The 19,997-nt window shown below is 47.1% G+C and overlaps 1 pseudogene; it reads left to right on the top strand.

Moving 5' to 3' along the window:
* Window positions 1-17,142, top strand: part of LOC143869893 (flavonoid 3'-monooxygenase CYP75B137 pseudogene) — a 38,585-nt pseudogene extending 21,443 nt beyond the window's left edge.
* Window positions 17,143-19,997: the final 2,855 nt, after the last annotated feature.

Below are 19,997 nucleotides of genomic sequence, written 5' to 3'. Positions count from 1 at the left end.
ATCGTTGTGACTCAAGTGGAGTTTCGTCAATTTTGTCCTCATTTGATGAGGGAGTCTTATTTTAAGATCAGAAGCACACTTAAGAAACAGACACCAATGAACTTTTGGAACTGAAATTTTTATTTAAAGAAATGGCTATTACATCTGATGACCTATCCTGAACATTCTTAGGATTCACAACTCTAAATAAAAAAGAGAAGCAGAAGATATCTTGCCTGGACTAGGCATTGACCTTGAAATGTAAGACCGGACTCAACAATTGTACTGACCATGATTACTGATTCGCATAGGGGAACGCCCCTAGTTCAAGGATTATGATAGTGAACTCTGAAGGACTTAGCAAAATATTCTTGAAAAAGGTTGCCCTTAGAGTAAGAAAAGACCAAGGGTACAAGCAAGATTGGATCATCTGGACCAGGCATGATCAGATCATGAGATTGCATAATCGAAAGATTGTGAGATTCTGCTCCTGCCAGTTAGGGGATGGCATGAAGATACGATCGAATCGTATGACAGAAGAATGAAAGACGCACGATCAAGAGATTAGATGAGATAGTATAAGATTGCTTTCAACGGATAGATCATGAATGACTAATCCTATGAGATCTTTGGAAATGATGGGATTTATATCCTAACCCCAAAGGAAAAGTTTTTAGTCTTCGCACATTTTAACAGTGTTACCTGAAGGCATCAACCCTAATCCTAATCTAGCGGAGTGAAGAGAGGATCTCGACTCATGACTTTGTTTGTGTACCTAGGACCGATCGTAGCCATTGGAAGATGGACTACGGCCTAATCTAGACACAAATGGGTAAGATATCCTAAACTAGGCTCACACATGTGGTGCACATGTGTTCGTATACTGCATGCATGTGTGGGTTAATCTAGGGGTAAGGCCAAGAGTCCCCTTAGCGCGAATCCATGTTCGATATACTGTACCAGTGTCCGGCGTATCAGTACGTGAACAAGAGATCCGTTTACGTACCATAAAGGTACTAGGCTAAGGGTGGAATGCTTCTCTAGCACAGAGGCACCAGGTGATGAAATCCCAGTCAACCATGCTAGATAACACTCCGGGTTCCTAAAATAGGACGTGTGTGCATGTGAGATGCAGGGGTTTAGATGAAAGTGATGTAAGTGTGTGCAATAAGTTCGCGCAATCTATGATGCCTTCAGGTTTTGTTAGATTAAGTTTGAATATATATGATGAGAAAATAAAGCATACAAACTAATCTAACAAGCATAAAAGAGATAGAGTTTTCATGAGCCAGTTAAAATAGATTCAAATGAGTTATCCTTTGGAATTGTAATGAAGTTAGGTGGTCCCCAGCAGAGTCGCCAGACTGTGGGACATGATCCCGCGAGAGGGGCGTGGGGCGCGAGCCGCCGCGCGCTCTCCTTTGGTCTCTCGTTCCCACGCGATTGGCGTGTGCATTTTAATATTGATTTGAATTCGTCTTTCCTGTGGACTTGGGATCACTAAGGCAATCCGAATTCCACACGAAAGAGACTGACAGAGTCGCCACCTAGATGTGGGATCTAGGACCCATAATTAACCAGAAATCTAGACTCGCTACCTGGTTACGAGAATGGAAGGTATGGGGAGTTATCCACCACATGCACCATTCTTGTCCGATAATCGGTCTTCGATTCCAAAAGCTAACTCTTTTAAATTTATTTTAAATGGCTCATTCAACTCTATGTTAATGTGCGAACTAAGTGACATGCATCCTAGAATCTAATTTCAATGTGAATCCTAGATGTGTATCTTGATTTATTAATTTGTCTGGATTCATTCTAAGTGAAAGTTCTCCTAGAATTCTAATTTCATGGAAAACCCTAACTGATTTGATTAAGTATTTACAAGAAAATTAATATACAAAACACCACAATTTGTTGTGGTGCCGACTCGCGGGTGGTATGCCATCAGACATCCAAGCTGCCTACGTACCCAAGCCTCACTGGGATCAGAGTCGACGTAGTTCGGTGCACCTAAGCTAAGCTACTTATGCCTAACTCAACTAGGACACCGACTTAGACGGATTTGACTGTTTCAACAGTTTTGAAAGTAGTTATTTAATTCAAGTTGAGGATTTTATTATCTTAGGATTTCATCTAAGATGCTATATGATTCTTATCTGAATGCAAGTTGTCCCTTAGACTAATGCAGGTTTTGCCTACATCCTAGTTTACTAGGCTTGTCCTAGGGAAAGATCGGGTGACTAGTGTAACTAGACCTATGGTACGGTTGCTATTCATAGCAAGCGTCCGTGATGAGGCTGGATTCCTAACTCTAGGACTCCCTAAAACCTAGGACACGGCACGACACCAGTGTTCCTAAATTGGGCTCTAATGGTTCTTAGATTGGAAACCATAATCCAATGGTTCCGAAAGACACAAGATAAATCGATTTAAGTTCTCGAGGTTAATGAGTTTCAGATTTCGAAGATTTTCAGTTTCTAGACATTTAAGGATTACCAATGGTTCTAGGGTTCACCAATTTCGGCCTTGAATGGCATCCAAAGGAGGGAATCGTGCGCTCTTTCCTTGTGCAATTTAATACTTAGGTTATAGCATCTTATTGCCTGGCAGAATCTCAGGATTTCCGTGGACACTAACCTCGGAGCCAACAACATGCTATAACTTAAATATTGAAATTGTCAAAGATCAAGTTGCAATTGGGATACGATTATGGATGCACGGGCCATTTTTCCAGGAAAATCTAAAGATCCTAAAATTTCTGTTTCAATGGATTAAGGAGTGAACATGTGACAGAATTTTAAAGTTCTTTAGGAATTTTTATATGATTTTCAATTAATTTCGAATTTTCCATGGATTTTATCAATTTTAAGCATATGAGCGGTTTTACAAGTGAAATTGTTGCAAATAAATTCGAAATGATTTGAAATTTCTACAGCAGCAAGATGAAAATGTATGTAGCTTACAGGATGAGTTTTGCATATTTTTACATTAAATTCACATTTAATCTTGATTAAACCATTAAATGTCCAGATTGCACAATTAACACATAAACTAGTAGAAATATAACTCTAAATTCTATGAAATTTCTACAGAAATACTATATGAATCAAAATAGCATGCAGTGAGATTTTCATGAATTTTAAAAATTATTTACTACCAATATCGGATTTTACAATTTCCAGACCAGATTATAAATTAACACTACATCCCATATTAAAACAGATCCACATCACACGAAAATTTTACAGAAACAAGTAATATGGAAGATAAGACTACTGTAAAAATTTTATGAATTTTAATGATGATCTGATGTTAGTAAAAATTCTCCTAAAATCTGATAAGTTTCAAAGAAAATATTAAATAATATACCAAATAAACTCCAAAAATCTTTACAAATTCATGGTAAAATGAATCAGTAACATATTATTTTCCCACGAAATTTCATTAATTTTAGAATCTGTTTGGTATATAATTTAATTTTTCTTCGTCAAAAGATGTTTTTTGAAGAGTTTTCCATTTTTAAAACACAATTTGCGGAAAAAATCAGAAAAATTCGGAAAAATACAGAAATATTTTGAGAACAATGCACCTACCTGTGGTGAAGATCTCCGCCCAATCCAAAAAATATAAAAAATCCTGCCGCCGCCGATCCGCTCCGCCGTCTTTCGCTTTCTCTGGAGTGTTTAGAGGGAGTGATTGAGGGAGTGAAGAGATAATGGAAGAAGAATATTAGGGAGAGGGATGGAAGAATATATTGAGGAAAGGGATTGGAGGGAGTGATTAGAAGAGATAATGGAAGAGAAAGAGATAATGGAAGATAAATTTCTTTTTTTTTCCTCTTATGGATGGGAAGGGAGATATATATAGGGAGAGAAAGAGAGAGAGAGAGAGATATGTTGGTGGAGAGCTCATCATGTTGTCCCTCTTAGTGGAGAATCCATCATTATTGTTCTTAGTGGAGGGCCCATCATGTTTCTTAGTGGAGAGTCCATCATTATTGCTCTTAGTGGAGGGCCCATCATGTTTCTTAGTGGAGAGTCCATCATTATTGCTCTTAGTGGAGGGCCCATCATGTTTCTTAGTGGAGAGTCCATCATTATTGCTCTTAGTGGAGGGCCCATCATGTTTCTTAGTGGAGAGTCCATCATTATTGCTCTTAGTGGAGGGCCCATCATGTTGTCTTAGTGGAGAGCTACCATCATTGCTCTTCATAAGAGGCCTCACAAGAGGCCCCACTGAGGCCCCACAACGCGGGCCCCACAATGTGGGCCCTCGGTTGATTCGATTTTAAACAAATGTTCAATGCGGGCCCACCAAACGAGTCCAAATTTAATCAAAATGCATCATGCGGCCCCACCAAATGGGTCCAACTTTCTCGATCCAAATTTAATCGAAGCACCCAATGCGGGCCCACCAAACGGGTCCCAATTCTCTCTGGTTTAGATTTTTCTGAATAATCCTTCTCAACATTTAGCGGGAAAATACGAAACACGACGGAAACGACCAAAAATATTTAGAAAGGTAACAAACGGATGCGGGAAAGAAAGACATTGGAAAACCGACGGAAAACAAACCCTAATTTCTTTATCGATTAAGGTAGAGCAAAATGGGGTGTCTACAGGCAGACATGAATAGGGGTAGTAACTAGTAAGTAGGAACAATGGATAAAAAGTACGAGAGAGAGAAGAGAGAGAATCACTTGTTAAAAAGTAAGAGAGTGAGAGGTATAAGAGAAAGAATCTCTCCTCAAAAGTAAGACAGATATAAGTGAGAATCTGTTAGAAATTTAAAAAGAGATATATGAGAGAGAATTTCTCAAGGGAAATGGTTTCGGTGCTCCAATGATTTGATAAACACGCGCTCCCATGTTTGTCATGTAGAGTTTAAAGGGCTTTAAGAGCTTTTTGAGAACCGTAATATCCCCTGACAGCCCTTTAAATACTACACAAACATGTGTAACATCACATGTTTTCTAACTTCTTTTGTAACCTAGCTACATACTCAAATAAAACCAATCTCCTACATATCAATTATCTTATCTATCATTTTCCTGAAAAGGGAAACACGGCTCTCGCTATGCTCCCCGAGCTTCTCATACTTGGTGATAGGGCACAAATACGGCTACGCTCCCAAATATCACCACGTGTCATCCATGCACGAGCAGAGCCCAACCATCATGAAGAAGGGTGTTGGAAAACGGCAAAGACCACACATTCATGACACATGTCGCTCTCTCACCACCCAAACCTCATCATCACAAATTAGGGAAGGAAATGACCGCCAAAGCCACGCGCGCCGGCGAGGCAGAGGGACGGCCCAATCCTGCAAAGGAAGTTCTTCTCACCACCCAGGCCTCATCATCACAAATTGGGGAAGGAAATGGCCGCCAAAGCCACGCGCGCCGGCGAGGCAGAGGGACGGCCCAATCCCACAAAGGAAGTGTTTCCCTCCATAATGATGAAAAGGGCCGCACACCTCCCTTTAAAAGGGGAGGGAAAGGAAGAAGAGGGGGACCTTTTTTTTCTTTTGACCCCGGAAAAAGCAGGGAATTCACCCATCCTCCACCCCGCAACACCGGAAAAAGAGGCGAGGCAACAACAGAGGAGGCCAGGAATCCCATCCTGCCCTCCCTGCTAGTCCCCTCTGACTCACTCATTTACGCACCCAGAAATGTCTCCGCGCACCGGCCCTGGTAACCCTGGTCAAAACCCCCTCCCTTTCTAGCTGTTCTTTATATTGACTGGTCGAAGGATCTGACTTGGGTGTCGAAGTGGTCGTCCGGGACCCACCCCGGACCCCCTGACCCCCTTTTTGTTTGTGATTGCAGACCCCGCGGAGGCCCTCTACCGACCGCGCGATCGCAGACCCGGATCCAGACGCCATCATATTGGCGCCATCCGTGGGACTCGCCGAGTAACTGAACGCCTTATGGCGATGAGAAACCACACCCAACAGCCAGAAACAGGGGTAATAACCAGGAGTCAGGCCTAGCGCGCACAAGCCAGCTCCTCAAGCTCCCAAGAGCGAAACTCACCGCCTTCGGACCAACCCCGACCCTCCTCCAGCACGCCGCAGATGGTCCCCACCATGGAGATGTCCAACGAACTTTGCAACGAACTACTCCAGCGTTTGCCTCTCCCGGCTTCGAAAAAGCCCGGGACGACACAGGACTGGACAGAAGCCTACGACGAAGGCAACGAGGAACAATCAGGGGAACGACATCCCCGGCGAAAGCGAGCACCGACTCGCAGAACGCCGTCCCCATCAACAAATAGCCCCTTGCCCCACGCAGCCGGGGGACATCAGCGAGGCAGCAGGGGACAGGTTACTAATAGCCGCGCCCCCCCTGTCCAAGATACCCGTCTCCGGGAACCGCCTTTGGCTCGGGCAGAAGAAGTTGCAACCTCGGCGCAACCGCCCAGCTTGGATCCAATAGCGGACCTGCAAAGGCAAATCCGAGAGGTAAAACTAGAAATGAAAAAACCCTACGCCCACGGCATCCTCGATGAGTGGGAAAGGGAAACGGCATCCCCGTTCACCTCAGAGGTCTTAAAGACCCCCGCAGAAGCAGGCATAGACCTCTCCCGCTTCGGTCTATACGACGGGAGCACGGACCCCCTCGAGTTCCTCCAGACTTTCAAGAGAGTAATGACGCTTCGAGGCGCGTCGGATGGATTCATGTGCAGAGCCTTTGCATCCCTACTAAGAAAAACCGCCAACGACTGGTACATGAGATTGGAGCCCGACTCCATCGCATCCTTCCACGAATTCGGACGAAAATTCAGCACGAGGTTCGCCAACAACCGCCTCCGCCATGATCCTGCGGATGCCCTCCTAGCCCTCCGCCAAGGCAGAAACGAGACCCTAAGAGACTTCATGTTGAAGTTCAACGCCGAATTGGCCCAACTCTCCAACATGGACGTCCAGATAGCGGTCGCCACACTAAAGCATGCCACCACCGATCCGAATCTTAAGCTGCACCTCACCCTCAAGCCCCCGCGGGACCTACAGGAGCTTGAATCAAATGCTGATAAGTTCGTCCGAGCAGAGGAAGCCTGCGCTCGAGAACAGAATTGGCCCTGCCCCGACGAGAGAAAAAACGACGGCCGAAGGGCCATAAGGCCACGAACCGATGAAAGACAGACGGGCCGCAACCCCATCCCCGTCTTCGAAAGGCTGGGAACCGCCCCACTAAAGTTCCCCCTCTCCCACGTTCTATCGGCTATTAGGGATCAGGGTCTCCTGACCCCCCCCCAAGAAAATGGCCACAGATCCAAAGAAGAGGTCCGCCAGGAAATTCTGCGAATTCCACGGGGACCACGGCCACGAAACTGACCACTGCTTCCACCTCCGCCTCCAGCTGGAAAGGCTGGCCGAGGAAGGACACCTAAACCAGTACCTCAGGAGTCCTGACAAAAGCCCATGCGAGGCCCAGCGCCCGCTCGACGAACCCAGAGGTAGGCATCGGTCACCAAACCGCCGCCGGTCCACAAGCTGACACCGATCCCCCGGTAGGCATCACTCACGAAGCTGACGCCGATCCCGCAGCAGACATGACACGAGCCGCCACCAGCGCCCTCGAAAGGGCGAGCCCCCTGAACAGCCACAGGCTCGCGAGCAACCGCCTACCATCATAGGAAAAATCAACATCATCGCAGGCGGGCCCGCGGCGGGAGGGCCGACAACAGCCGGTCGGCGGGCATACGCGGAACGGGTATTCTCCATGGATATACCTTCCAAGAAGGCCCGAACAAATCCACCCCATGAAAACTAGATCATCACTTTTTCCAACAAAGACCTCGACGGGCTACAAGTCCCGCATGACGATGCACTGGTCATCAGGCTAGTCATCGCCAACTTCGATATAGGAAAAATCTTGGTGGACACAGGAAGCTCCGTCAATGTTGTACACCTCGAAACTTTCGAAGAAATGAAGCTGGGCAGGGAAAGGCTGGGACCCGCGGAATACTCCATCTACGGTTTCTCCGGGGCATCCGTACAGGTAGACGGCAAGATCGACTTGCCCGTGACTTTCGGAGCGTACCCCTTGCAGAAAACCATCCTGACCACCTTCCTGGTCGTAGACATACCGTTCACCTACAATGCCATCATTGGGCGCCCTGCTCTCAGAGACTTGGGAGCCGTAGTCTCCACCCCCCATCTCAAGATGAAATTCCCCACTCCGGACGGAGTGGGAGAGGTCAGGGGACAGCAAATGATAGCACGCCAGTGCTACGCGGCAAGCCTGAAAGGAACCAACGCCCCAGCCGAAAATTTCACCATCGGCAGTGAAGACCCTCGGCAGCGGGCTCACGCAATCAGAGGAGAGCCCGCCGAGGAGCTAGACTCCATCCCCCTGACCCAAGATCAGTCGGAGAGACAAGTCCGGATAAGTTCCATGTTAACAGGCCCCCTGCGAGACCAGATGATCAACTTCCTCAGAATAAACAAAGGCATGTTCGCATGGTCTGCCAAGGACATGCCCGGGATACCCAAGGAAATGGCCGTCCACAAGTTGAATGTGAACCCCGCCCTTAAACCCGTCCGGCAGAAAAAGAGGAACTTCGCAGTAGAGCGCCAAACTCACATAAAGGCCGAAGTGGAAAAACTGCTACAAGCCGGATTCGTCAGGGAAATCCGGTATCCCGAGTGGCTGTCAAACGTCGTGATGGTCAAGAAAGCTAGCGGAGGATGGCGGGCCTGTATAGACTTCACCGACCTCAACCGGGCCTGCCCAAAAGACCCCTATCCCCTCCCGCGCATTGACCAACTCATCGACGCCACCTCCGGACACGAACTTCTCACCTTCTTAGACGCGTTCTCAGGTTACAATCAGATCAAAATGCACGAGTCAGACATCCCGAAAACAGCGTTCATCACCGATCAGGGCGTCTACTGCTACACTGTCATGCCCTTTGGGTTAAAAAACGCAGGCGCCACCTACCAGCGGCTCGTGAATAAGCTATTCCAAACGCAAATTGGAAGGAACGTGGAGGTGTATGTCGACGATATGCTGGTAAAAAGCCTGGAAGCCGCCAGACACATCTCCGACCTTCAGGAAACTTTCGACACCTTACGACGAGCCCGAATGAAGCTGAACCCCGCGAAATGCGCCTTTGGGGTAACTTCCGGAAAGTTCTTGGGGTTCATGGTCAGCCAAAGAGGGATCGAGGCCAACCCAGAAAAAATCCAGGCCATCCTAGACATGGAACCCCCGACGACAGCAGTAGAAGTACAGAGGCTCGCAGGACGGATCACGGCCCTCGGCCGATTCATGCCCAAATCAGCAGAGAAGTGCCAACCCTTCTTCAAACAATTAAAAAACATATGGGAATTCGAATGGACCCCGGCCTGCCAAGAGGCCTTCGACTCTCTGAAGCAATACCTCCAGACACCGCCCGTACTCGCCAAACCCGAGCCGGGGGAAGAGCTGTTTTTATATCTGGCCGTCAGCCTCACGGCAGTAAGCGCGGTGTTGGCCAAACAAAGCGACAAAAAGGAACACCCTGTGTACTACGTGAGCAAGACTCTCCACGGTGCGGAAATCTGATATTCGAACATAGAGAAATTCGCCCTCGCAGTCGTCAGTGCCGCTCGAAAGCTCCGCCCCTACTTCCAGGCCCACCCCATAGTCCTGCTAATCGACAAGCCCCTCAGGAAGATTCTCCAGAAACCAGAGACCTCGGGTAGGATGGTAAGTTGGGCCGTCGAGCTGGGCGAGTTCGACATACAAGTCCGCCCAAGGCCGGCTATCAAATCTCAAGCCCTCGCTGACTTTATAGTGGAATTCACGGCCCCGGCCGAAGAACCAGCAACAATGGGGAGCAGCGAGGGCCCCACTGCGCACACGGTTTGCGACGACGGGATGCAGGACCCCTCGGAATAGAACAGCGAAACCCCTTGGATCCTGCACGTTGATGGCTCCGCCGGCAATAAAGGACACGCAGCGGGAGTGGTCCTCCACGGCCCAGAAGAGTTCACACTGGAATATGCCCTCAGGTTGGATTTCAAAGCCTCCAATAACGAGGCCGAATACGAAGCCTTACTAGCAGGACTAAGTCTAGCCGCGGAGCTCGGCGCAGGCAAATTGAAAGTCTATAGCGACTCACAGCTTGTCGTTAACCAAGTAAACGGAATATACGAAGCCAAGGGCTTCAGAATGAAAAAATACCTCCACAAGGTAAAAGAGAAACTGCAGGGGATGGGAGAGGTAGAGATCCTCCAGGTGCCGCGAGACATGAACAACCGAGCGGATGCATTATCAAGAATGGCCGCCGAAGAGACCCATGACTTCGGCACCGTGCTCACAGAAATCCTGCCCCACCCCAGCATCGACGAGATACGAGTTCTGGAGATTCCACCGGGGCCAAACTGGATGGACCCCATCATACGATACCTGAAAGACGGTATAGTACCCGCAGATAAGCTGGAAGCCCGGCGCCTAACCGCAAGAGCCACCCATTACGTGGTCCACGGGCCCAGGCTCTACAAACGGTCCTACACATGGCCGTACCTCCGATGCCTGGTGCCCTCCGAATCAGACTACGCGCTACGAGAAGTACATGAAGGGATCTGCGGAGACCATGGAGGCGGCAGGACCCTAGCCCAGAAAATCGTAAGGCACGGCTACTTCTGGCCCACGGTCCTTAGGGACGCCAAGGAATTCGTCAAAAAATGCAACCCCTGCCAAAGGTACGCAACCACCCCCCACCAATCGGCTACACCGTACACCGCGATAGCAGGACCCCTGCCTTTCGCCATGTGGGCCATGGATCTACTCGGACCATTCCCCAAGGCCCGCGGGGGGCATACAATGTTATACGTCGCCATCGACTACTTCACCAAGTGGGTTGAGGTCAAAGCCGTGGTAAAACCCAATTCCAAAGCGACGGAGAAGTTCTTCTATCACGACGTCGTTTGCCGTTTCGGCATTCCAAAGACCCTTGTAACAGACAACGGTCCCCAGTTCGCAAGCGCCGAATTTGGCAGATTCTGTGATAGCCTAAGCATCGAACACCGTTTCGCCTCCGTAGCACACCCGCAGGCCAACGGGCAGGTCGAGGTAACCAACAGGATTTTGCTACAAAGTCTCAAGAAGAGATTGGGAGAAGCAGGAAAAAACTGGCTGGACGCACTCCCTAGCGTCCTCTGGGCCTATCGAACAACACCACGAACCGCAACTGGAGAATCTCCTTTTAGCTTAACCTTTGGGACCGAAGCGGTCATTCCGCTAGAAATTGGCCTCCCCAGCTTCCGCACCGCGAATTACGACGAGCAGGGACATTCCGAACTCCTCCGGAACAACCTCGATCTCGTTCTCGAGAAAAGAGAGCAAGCCCTCCTCCGAACCGCCTCCTACCAGCAAAAGGTGGCATGATACTACGATGCCCGGGTTAAAAAGCGTTCGGTAAAGCCCGGAGATCTGGTGCTACGGCGTGCAGAGGTATCAGACCCCCGCAACACGGGTAAGCTCGCACCCAAATGGGAAGGACCGTACAAAGTCGTTCGGGCACTTCGACCCGGGGCCTACCAACTAGAACGCCTTGATGGGACCCCGGTCCCTCGCAGTTGGACCATGGACAACCTCCGAAAGTTCTATCAGTAAAACGACAGGGGAAGTTCTGTGCCTTTCTTTTAAAAATATGACAAGTGTTTTGGTTTCCTTTTTGTGTCCTAGAAGCAAAGATGTATTCTTATCAACAAATTAATGGAAAAGCACTTCTACAAAAGCAGCGTACATCTCCACTTTCCGGCCCACGATAAATGAGGGACCCGAAAGAAAACAGGGAGTGAGACAGAGGTAACATCGAGGCCGATCCCCCCGAGAATACCCTAAAACGCTCCCCATGAAAAAAAAAAAAGACCTCCCCCTTTAAGGGCAGGCGGGACCCATTAACCCCGAACTGATCATTCGAGGGGAAGATAGTCCTCCCATAAACAGACGCCCTACGGGGTGCACTAAGAATACTCTCACCAACACAATTCGCAAAGGCCTGAGGACCTCGAAAACCTCGCGGCGCATCGTGTATATGCAGAGATGTCAATACGGTTACACAACAAACAACACAAAATAGGTAGTTCAAAAGTTATTACAGACCAAATAACCAGGAACATTGAAAGAAAAGAGCAAGCCCCCCGAGGCATTCACAACATCACTGGGCCCCCCTCGGAAGTCTCGGCAACTACGCGATCCACCGGGGCGGGCACCTCCTCTCCTACCGGCTCCACCACTTCCGCCGGTGCCGGCAAAGGATCGACCTCAGACTCATGCATCAGCTTATCGAGAGGGAAGGAGGGATCGACCTCTTGAACGCGCCGCCGGCATTCAGCAAACGCATCAATATCCACGCTGAATGCAGCCGCAGCCTTAAAAAACTCCGCAGAGTCGCGCCATTCCTCCCGTGCCTTCGCCAATTCCCGGGCATGAGTTCGCCGGGCCAGCGCCAACTTGTCCGACGCACGACTCCTCCCCTCCACAGTTACCCGGAGATCTTCCCGGAGTTGAGCAACAGTGTCATCAAAGGTCGCTCTCTCCGCCCGGGCTCTGCCCAATTCCTCGAGTAACTGCCGGTTTAGCTCCCCCACAGCACTTATCTCAGCCTCATCCTCAAGAAGGCACTGCACCATCCTCCTGGCATAACTTTGGGACTACAAAAGGCAAGTTATCAAGAAAATTCCAACACACAATCTCGAAAACAGCGAGGAGAGAAAAATACCATCAGAAAACCGGCCACCCATTACTTACGCAGGAAATTGATTGAAAATACTGAGCCCCCAGGGCCCTACGATCATAGCCCTTCAGCTCAGCCTCGTCACAAGGAAGGGCAGTTGTCACCCCTAGCTCCACCCCAACCCGGGGATTCGCAAGAACGCTGTCCTCAACACCAATCCTCCAGCCAGGCTTAAACAGTTCCCCTCGCATCTGGAAACTTTGCGGGGGAAGCTCCGCCCGCTCCAGAAGAAGCTTGGTCATTACCGCCCCTTCCATCCGACTTGGCACGTCCTCCGCAAAGATTGAAGGACGCGCCACGCGGCTGGCGACCCTCCTGGCAGGATGCTCAGACCCCGGGGGTGAGGAACTAACCGGCCCTTTCTCTCCAACCGCTCGACCAGAGGGGCTGGAAGGCATAGATGTTGCGAGCCTCGCTTGCGACCGACCCAGTCTGGCCGCGGCCATAAAGTCAGAAGGAATTTTCTTCCGGCTCGACAAGCCCGTTGTCACCGCCGCAACCTCCTTCCCCTTACCAACGTCACTAGAAGAAGACATCTCTCCTGCCACAAACAAGAGAATAACAATCGCTCAAAGCAAAGGAAAACCAAAAAAAAAAAAAACAGAGATAGCGCCCGGAAGGGTCGGAGCATCGCCAATCCTTGCAAACACAGAGATTCTCCAACACAAGCCAAGAACAACATTAAGAGATATGGACCAAATACACATAAACTACCCATTAACATCCTCCTGGCCCATAGGCCTACAAAAATGAAGGGAAACCAAAAAATAAGCACAGGGCACATAGGCCTCAGAGATCCCCGCCAGAGAAGGGGATAGACACGCAGGCCTCAGAGATCCCCGCCAGAGAAGGGGATAGACACGCAGGAAAAACATAGAAAGCCAAAGCTTAATCGGAGAACGACTCCTCCCCAGAGGAGCTCCCCTCCTCCTCCCAAGAGGTCTCCAGCAGGGGTTCCACCTCATATTCCAACAGCTGCTCGTTGAGAAGATGAACTTTCATCTGTAGAACCTCGTTCTCCCGCTTCAAGTCCTCGATCTCCTGACCCATCTTCGAAACACGCCCACGCAGTTCCGTCCCCTGACGATAGGCTCGAGAGAAAAACGACCACTCCCGGGCAACGCGGGACCTGGACAATCTGTCCTTCCTAGGCAGGGAAGAAAGGCGAATGGGGGGGGAAGCCCGACGAAGCGCTCGGGCCCCTCTTAGCCTTCTTCCGACGAGCCACGAGATCCTCCCCCGGATCGGAGGACAAGTCAGGGTCGCTCGACGACTCCTGGAGGAGACAGGCCTTGCCCCTAACTCGTGAAGAAGAGCCAGACATGTTGCTGGAGAATATACGAAAAGAACCCCTACCGCAAAAGAAAGAAGAAAGAGCGATGAGGAGCCACAAAAAGACACCAGGGTAATTCTCCTCTTTTAAACTCGGGAAAGAAATCCTGGTGCCACGAGACAACGCAGCCTCCCTAACGACGCCGGCGCTTCCCAAGGACAGCTGCCGGATAAAACGGCACGTCTCCACGCACCCCGGAGCCCTCGTAAATATCCTCATCATGACTTAGCTCGAACAAAACGTTACTCCCTTGGCCCATTCAATGGACCAAAGGAGTAAGGGGGAGTTATGATGGGGCACAAATACGGCTACGCTCCCAAATATCACCACGTGTCATCCATGCACGAGCAGAGCCCAACCATCATGAAGAAGGGTGTTGGAAAACGGCAAAGACCACACATTCATGACACATGTCGCTCTCTCACCACCCAGGCCTCATCATCACAAATTAGGGAAGGAAATGGCCGCCAAAGCCACGCCCGCCGGCGAGGCAGAGGGACGGCCCAATCCTGCAAAGGAAGTGTTTCCCTCCATAATGATGAAAAGGGCCGCACACCTCCCTTTAAAAGGGGAGGGAAAGGAAGAAGAGGGGGACCTTTTTTTTATTTTGACCCCGGAAAAAGCAGGGAATTCACCCATCCTCCACCCCGCAACACCGGAAAAAGAGGCGAGGCAACAACAGAGGAGGCCAGGAATCCCATCCTGCTCTCCCTGCTAGTCCCCTCCGACTCACTCATTTACGCACCCAGAAATGTCCCCGCGCACCGGCCCTGGTAACCCTGGTCAAAACCCCCTCCCTTTCTAGCTGTTCTTTATATTGACTGGTCGAAGGATCTGACTTGGGTGTCGAAGTGGTCGTCCGGGACCCACCCCGGACCCCCTGACCCCCTTTTTGTTTGTGATTGCAGACCCCGCGGAGGCCCTCTACCGACCGCGCGATCGCAGACCTGGATCCAGACGCCATCAGTTGGTTTGCTGCGATAGACATTTAACCGGGTGTCGAACTCCGAAATCAAGAAAGGCGCGCATCGGTAAAGACATTATAGTTAGCGGTTCAGGACAAGTGGCATCAGTTCTTTGCCTTAGGGAAATTAGCCCGGTCCTTGAGAAAGGCCGAATCCCCGTGCTATTTTCTATTAGCATAGTATGCTTTTTTATTCAATAGTGTAGTGAGTGTACCATCCTTAATCAAACAAAATAACAAGAGAGCCGTAGTTTTCTATTGAAAAACTAGCAAGAGTACTACCCTTTCCACAATGCACCTCGCTCAGAAAGGCTGCTATACTATACCTTTTTACTCAACTCTACTCTACTATACTCAGCCTATTATACTCTAGTAGTCACTAGACTCACTATAGTAGTCCGTCCGGCTGCTCTTACTGAAATCATTACTCTTCATTCTCCCCTTCACGAGCCCTCTCCCTAACAGTCGAGTGGTTCCATCTCCTCAAAACTAGTCCTTCTATTCCATGTCCGATTCGTGAGGCTAGAGCTCATTCACCCTTCGGAAAGACATGTTCTTAGAAGCACCTTTTCTTAGTAGCTGTCTATCAAGCAACACACTTTGAAACAACGGCCTTCCCTTGAACCTTAAGCAAAGAGACCTAACAGACCATAATGGAATATAGCAATTCAAATAGCCGCCGTATATAGGCCTGTATTCCTTATTACCCGGGGCTCGTAGCACGGGGTCCCCCCCGCCTAGGCACAGTTCTCCGCAATACTATACTATAAACATCGTCTCCCTATAACATAGCTTCTCAACTCTATCTCAACCAAAAGATAAATATAGACTTCTAGAAGATTAATCCAAAACACATGTACATGACCGTCCAACACACATACCATTATCACATGGATTCTAAAAATCTAAACTTGGGTGGGGTTCTTTGGTGGACCCTACCCATTCACGTCTAAATTACTTCTTCTAACACTATTCTCTGAGGTAATTCCAAGCAAATCAACAAGACAGCCGCCACTAATGGAAAAGCTCTAAATATTAATGAAAATTGAATTTATTGATCTGAAATTAAGAATAGTTCTTACAGTCCCAAGAGCATTTAAATACTTGAACAAAATATTTTTGGAGATATCTAGGCCAAGCTCAAGCAAACATGGTAAAGAATTTGTAGATTACAAAGAAGAATTATCCTTTTTCCCTCTTCGTTGGAGGGTTTTTCCACGTAAATCTTTGTGTTCTTTTGTGTGATTGCTCTCTTGATTATTTGGTACTTAAAATCCACATATTTATTTGCTTCGTAATTAAAGTGGGTTTTCTTTGGCGAAAAACCGAACAAGTGGTATCAGAGCTGTGGTTGTTTGGAAGCATTGTTGTTTGTGTGGATTGAGAATGGAGAGTTCTTCAGGAACTATGATCAAGTTGACTGGGTCAAATTGGATGATTTGGAAACGAAAGATGAAGGATATTTTTTTTTGTAAGGATTTGTATGAACCCATTTAAGATGATGCGGCTAAGCCGACTAGCATGTCTGAGAGAGATTGGCAAAATTGAACAGAAAGGCTATCAGACATATTAGGCAATGGTTGGATGACAGTGTGTTCCATCATGTGTCTAATGAAACATTTGCACGTTCTCTTGGGACGAAGTTAGAGGGCCTTTATGAGAGAAAGACTGCTGGAAACAAAGCTTTCTTAATTAAAAAGCTTGTAAACATAAAGTTCAAAGAAGGTGGTTCAATTGCAGAGCATTTGAATGAAGTTCAGAGCATAGTGAACCAATTGTCTTCAATGAAGGTGGTGCTAGATGATGAGGTGCAGGTATTGTTATTTTTGAGCTCATTACTTGACAGTTGGAAAACTTTGGTGTTGTCACTTAGTAATTCTGATCTAGATGGTGTACTTAGTATGAGCCAAGTTACTAGTAGCTTGCTTAATGAAGAGACTAAAAGTAAATCAACGGGTATAGACCATGCACAGGCTCTTGTCATAGAGAACAGTGGAAGGAGTAAAAGCAGAGGGTCACAAAATCACAACAAATCCAAAGAATTTTTGAATTCAAGAGAGAAGAAAAAATGCTTCCACTGTGGCGAAGATGGCCATATAAGGAAGAATTGTTGGGTTTACAAAAGAGAATAAAAAGAAAGTAAAAATCAGAGAAACGATGATGATAAAGACATTACAGCTACCGTGTTTGATGAAGAAGTGATAACACTCTCTTTTGGAGAAGATGAGTGTTTATATGTTACAGATCAGGGTATAAAGTGGGTTGTTGATACAGGTTCTTTTTACCGTGCTAGTCTCAACAGGGAGTTCTTCACTTCATATAAAGTAAGTGACTTTGGTATGGTGAAGATGGGCAATACTAGTCTCTCAAAGATTGTTGGAATTGCTGATGTGTGCATAGAAACCAATGTTGGGTGCACCTTGACTTTGAGAGATGTGCGACATGTTCCTGATTTGTGCCTTTCTGATTTTTGGGATAGCCATGGATAGGGAAGGTTATGAAAGCTACTTTGGTAAGGGAGCTTGGAAGCTCACCAAAGTTTCACTTGTTGTTGCAAAGGGGAAGGTTTGTTGCACATTATACACGACTTATGCAAAAGTGTGCAAGGATATGGAAAATATTACTAAAGACATTTCTCCTAGCTTGTGGCATAATAGGCTTGCTCATATGAGTGAGAAGGAGTTGCAGATTTTGGCAAAGAATGCACTTATTCTATTCGTCAAAGGTACGCATCTTGACCCATGTGATCATTGTTTATTTGGTAAACAACGCAGGGTCTCTTTTGTTATGTCATCAGAAAGAAAAATTAATGTTTTAGACATGGAGTTTTCTTATGTGTGTGGTCCCTTTGAGGTGGAATCCCTTGGTGACAATCGGTATTTTGTCACTTTTATTGATGATGCATCCAAGAAAATGTGGGTTTATTTTTTGAAAACAAAAGATCAGGTGTTCAAATGTTTTCAGATATTTCATGCCATAGTAGAAAGAAAGTTAAGAAAACCTTTGAAGTGTCTCTGTACTGGTAACGGTGGAGAGTATATATCAAACAAGTTTAAAGGTTATTGTTCTAACCATGGTATAAGACATGAAAAGACACTTCTTGGTAATGGGGTAGCAGAGAGGATGAATCGCACTATTAGTGAGACAGTCAGATGCACAGTGAAGATGGCTAAGTTGCCAAAGTCATTTTGGGGTGAAGCAGTTCGCACTGCTTGCTACTTAATTAACAGGTCTTCCTCGGTTGCGTTAGATTTTGATATTCCAGAAAGAGTGTGGACAGGAAAAGATGTTTCCTACTCTCATTTGAGGGTGTTTGGGTGTAAAAGTTTTGCTCACGTGCCCAAAGAGCAAAGGTTAAAGCTTGACGTTAAAGCTACTCCGTGCATATTTGTAGGCTATGGAAATGAAGAATTTGGCTACAAACTATGAGATCTTGAAAAGAAGAAGATAGTTAGAAGCAGAGATGTTGTGTTCTACGAAGACCATACTTTTACAGATTTTGAGAGGGTAGAAAAATCTAAGAGTGTGGATGATGGTATTATTGATCTTCCATCTATTCGTTCTCCGTTCGAGCATGTTACACATGGGGGAGAAGTGCAAGGAGATGGTAGTGATCATGGATCAGATACCGATGGTCATGATACTGTGATAAATCAAGAGCAGGCATAGCAGCTTCCACAGACAGAGATAGTGGAATCTCAGGTTAGAAGATCTGCTAGAGAGAATCGACCATCAATTAGATATCCTACCTCAGATTACATATTGGTTACTAGTGAGGGGGAGCCAAAAAGGTTTCAGGAGATACAATCTCATAAAGGTAAAGAATATCGGGCAATAGTGGAATGGATTTTTAGGAACCGATGGATTCGTTATGTGATCGAAACACGGTTGGTGCAGTTGGAGAATATATGTATTGACAAGAATTCGTTTGATATGTTGACTATGATTGTTTCCACAGGAGAGCTTGAGCTATGCCTAGACATATCTCGTTTGGACTCCAAGTGAGAGTCAAGGTTGGTGTCTCCTCTTCATAGGCATGGAGGGGGAGATTGTAGTGGGTCTAGCCCATGTAGGGCCCACATACACATACACACATACTGATCCTATTAGAATAGGAAAGTGAGTTTTCCTATTTGTAAAAGGAAACTCGTGGGGTTGTTTCCGATTGGAAAAGTAAAAGGGCCGAGAGTTGTGTTGTTGACGTTTTGGTGAAAAACTTCAAGAGAGAGAGAGAGAGAGAGAGATAGAAGAAGAAGAAGAGGAAGAAGAAAACAAAAGGGTTTTTCTTGTGTTTTAGGGTTTTGGCTTAGGACCAAAATCTAGGGCTCTTTTTAGAGTGTTCTTCATGAAGATTTTCACTGCGCCGTTGAATCCTCTCGTTGCACGGAGACTTCGCGAGGATTTCAGTTTCTTCAACTTGAAGATCGAAAGTGGGATTTGTTGTTCCCTACGAGCTAACCTTTTATCTCTCTTATTTCTTGTATGGTCTCATGTTTTGGGTGAAAAACTTGAGAAAGGGACGTTGTATTACTTTTTTGATTAGTAAATATTTGGTCGGATTCGCCCTGTAGTTTTCCCCTCTTCGTTGGAGGGTTTTCCACGTAAATATGTGTTCTTTTATGTGAATTCTCTCTTGATTGTTTGGTACTTTAAATCCACATATTTACTTTCTTCATAATTAAAGTAGGTTTTCTTTGGCGAAAAACCCAACAAGTGGTATCAGAGCTGTGGCAGTTTGGAAGCATAGTTGTTTGTGTGGATTGAGATGGAGTGTTCTTCAAGAAAAACCATGGAGCGAATCCGGCGAAATATTCACTAATTTTTTGGGTTTTGTTAACGAGTGCCCACGGGGTACTCGTTAAGGTGCTTTTTGGAAAAGAAAATTCACAATCAATTTTCACCTGTTTGAGACTTCTATAAATGTTTTTAGCTTTTTCTATCAAGACATGTGTAAATTTCCTTTTGCAAAGCACCTTAACGAGTGCCC

The sequence above is a fragment of the Tasmannia lanceolata genome, unplaced genomic scaffold, assembly GCF_043159265.1.
Source record: "Tasmannia lanceolata isolate RefF3 unplaced genomic scaffold, GAP_Taslan_0.1 ptg000003l, whole genome shotgun sequence".
NCBI classification, from domain to species: Eukaryota; Viridiplantae; Streptophyta; class Magnoliopsida; order Canellales; family Winteraceae; genus Tasmannia; species Tasmannia lanceolata.
The sequence above is the reverse complement of the archived record's forward strand: the minus strand, read 5'-3'. Positions and strand labels throughout refer to the sequence as shown.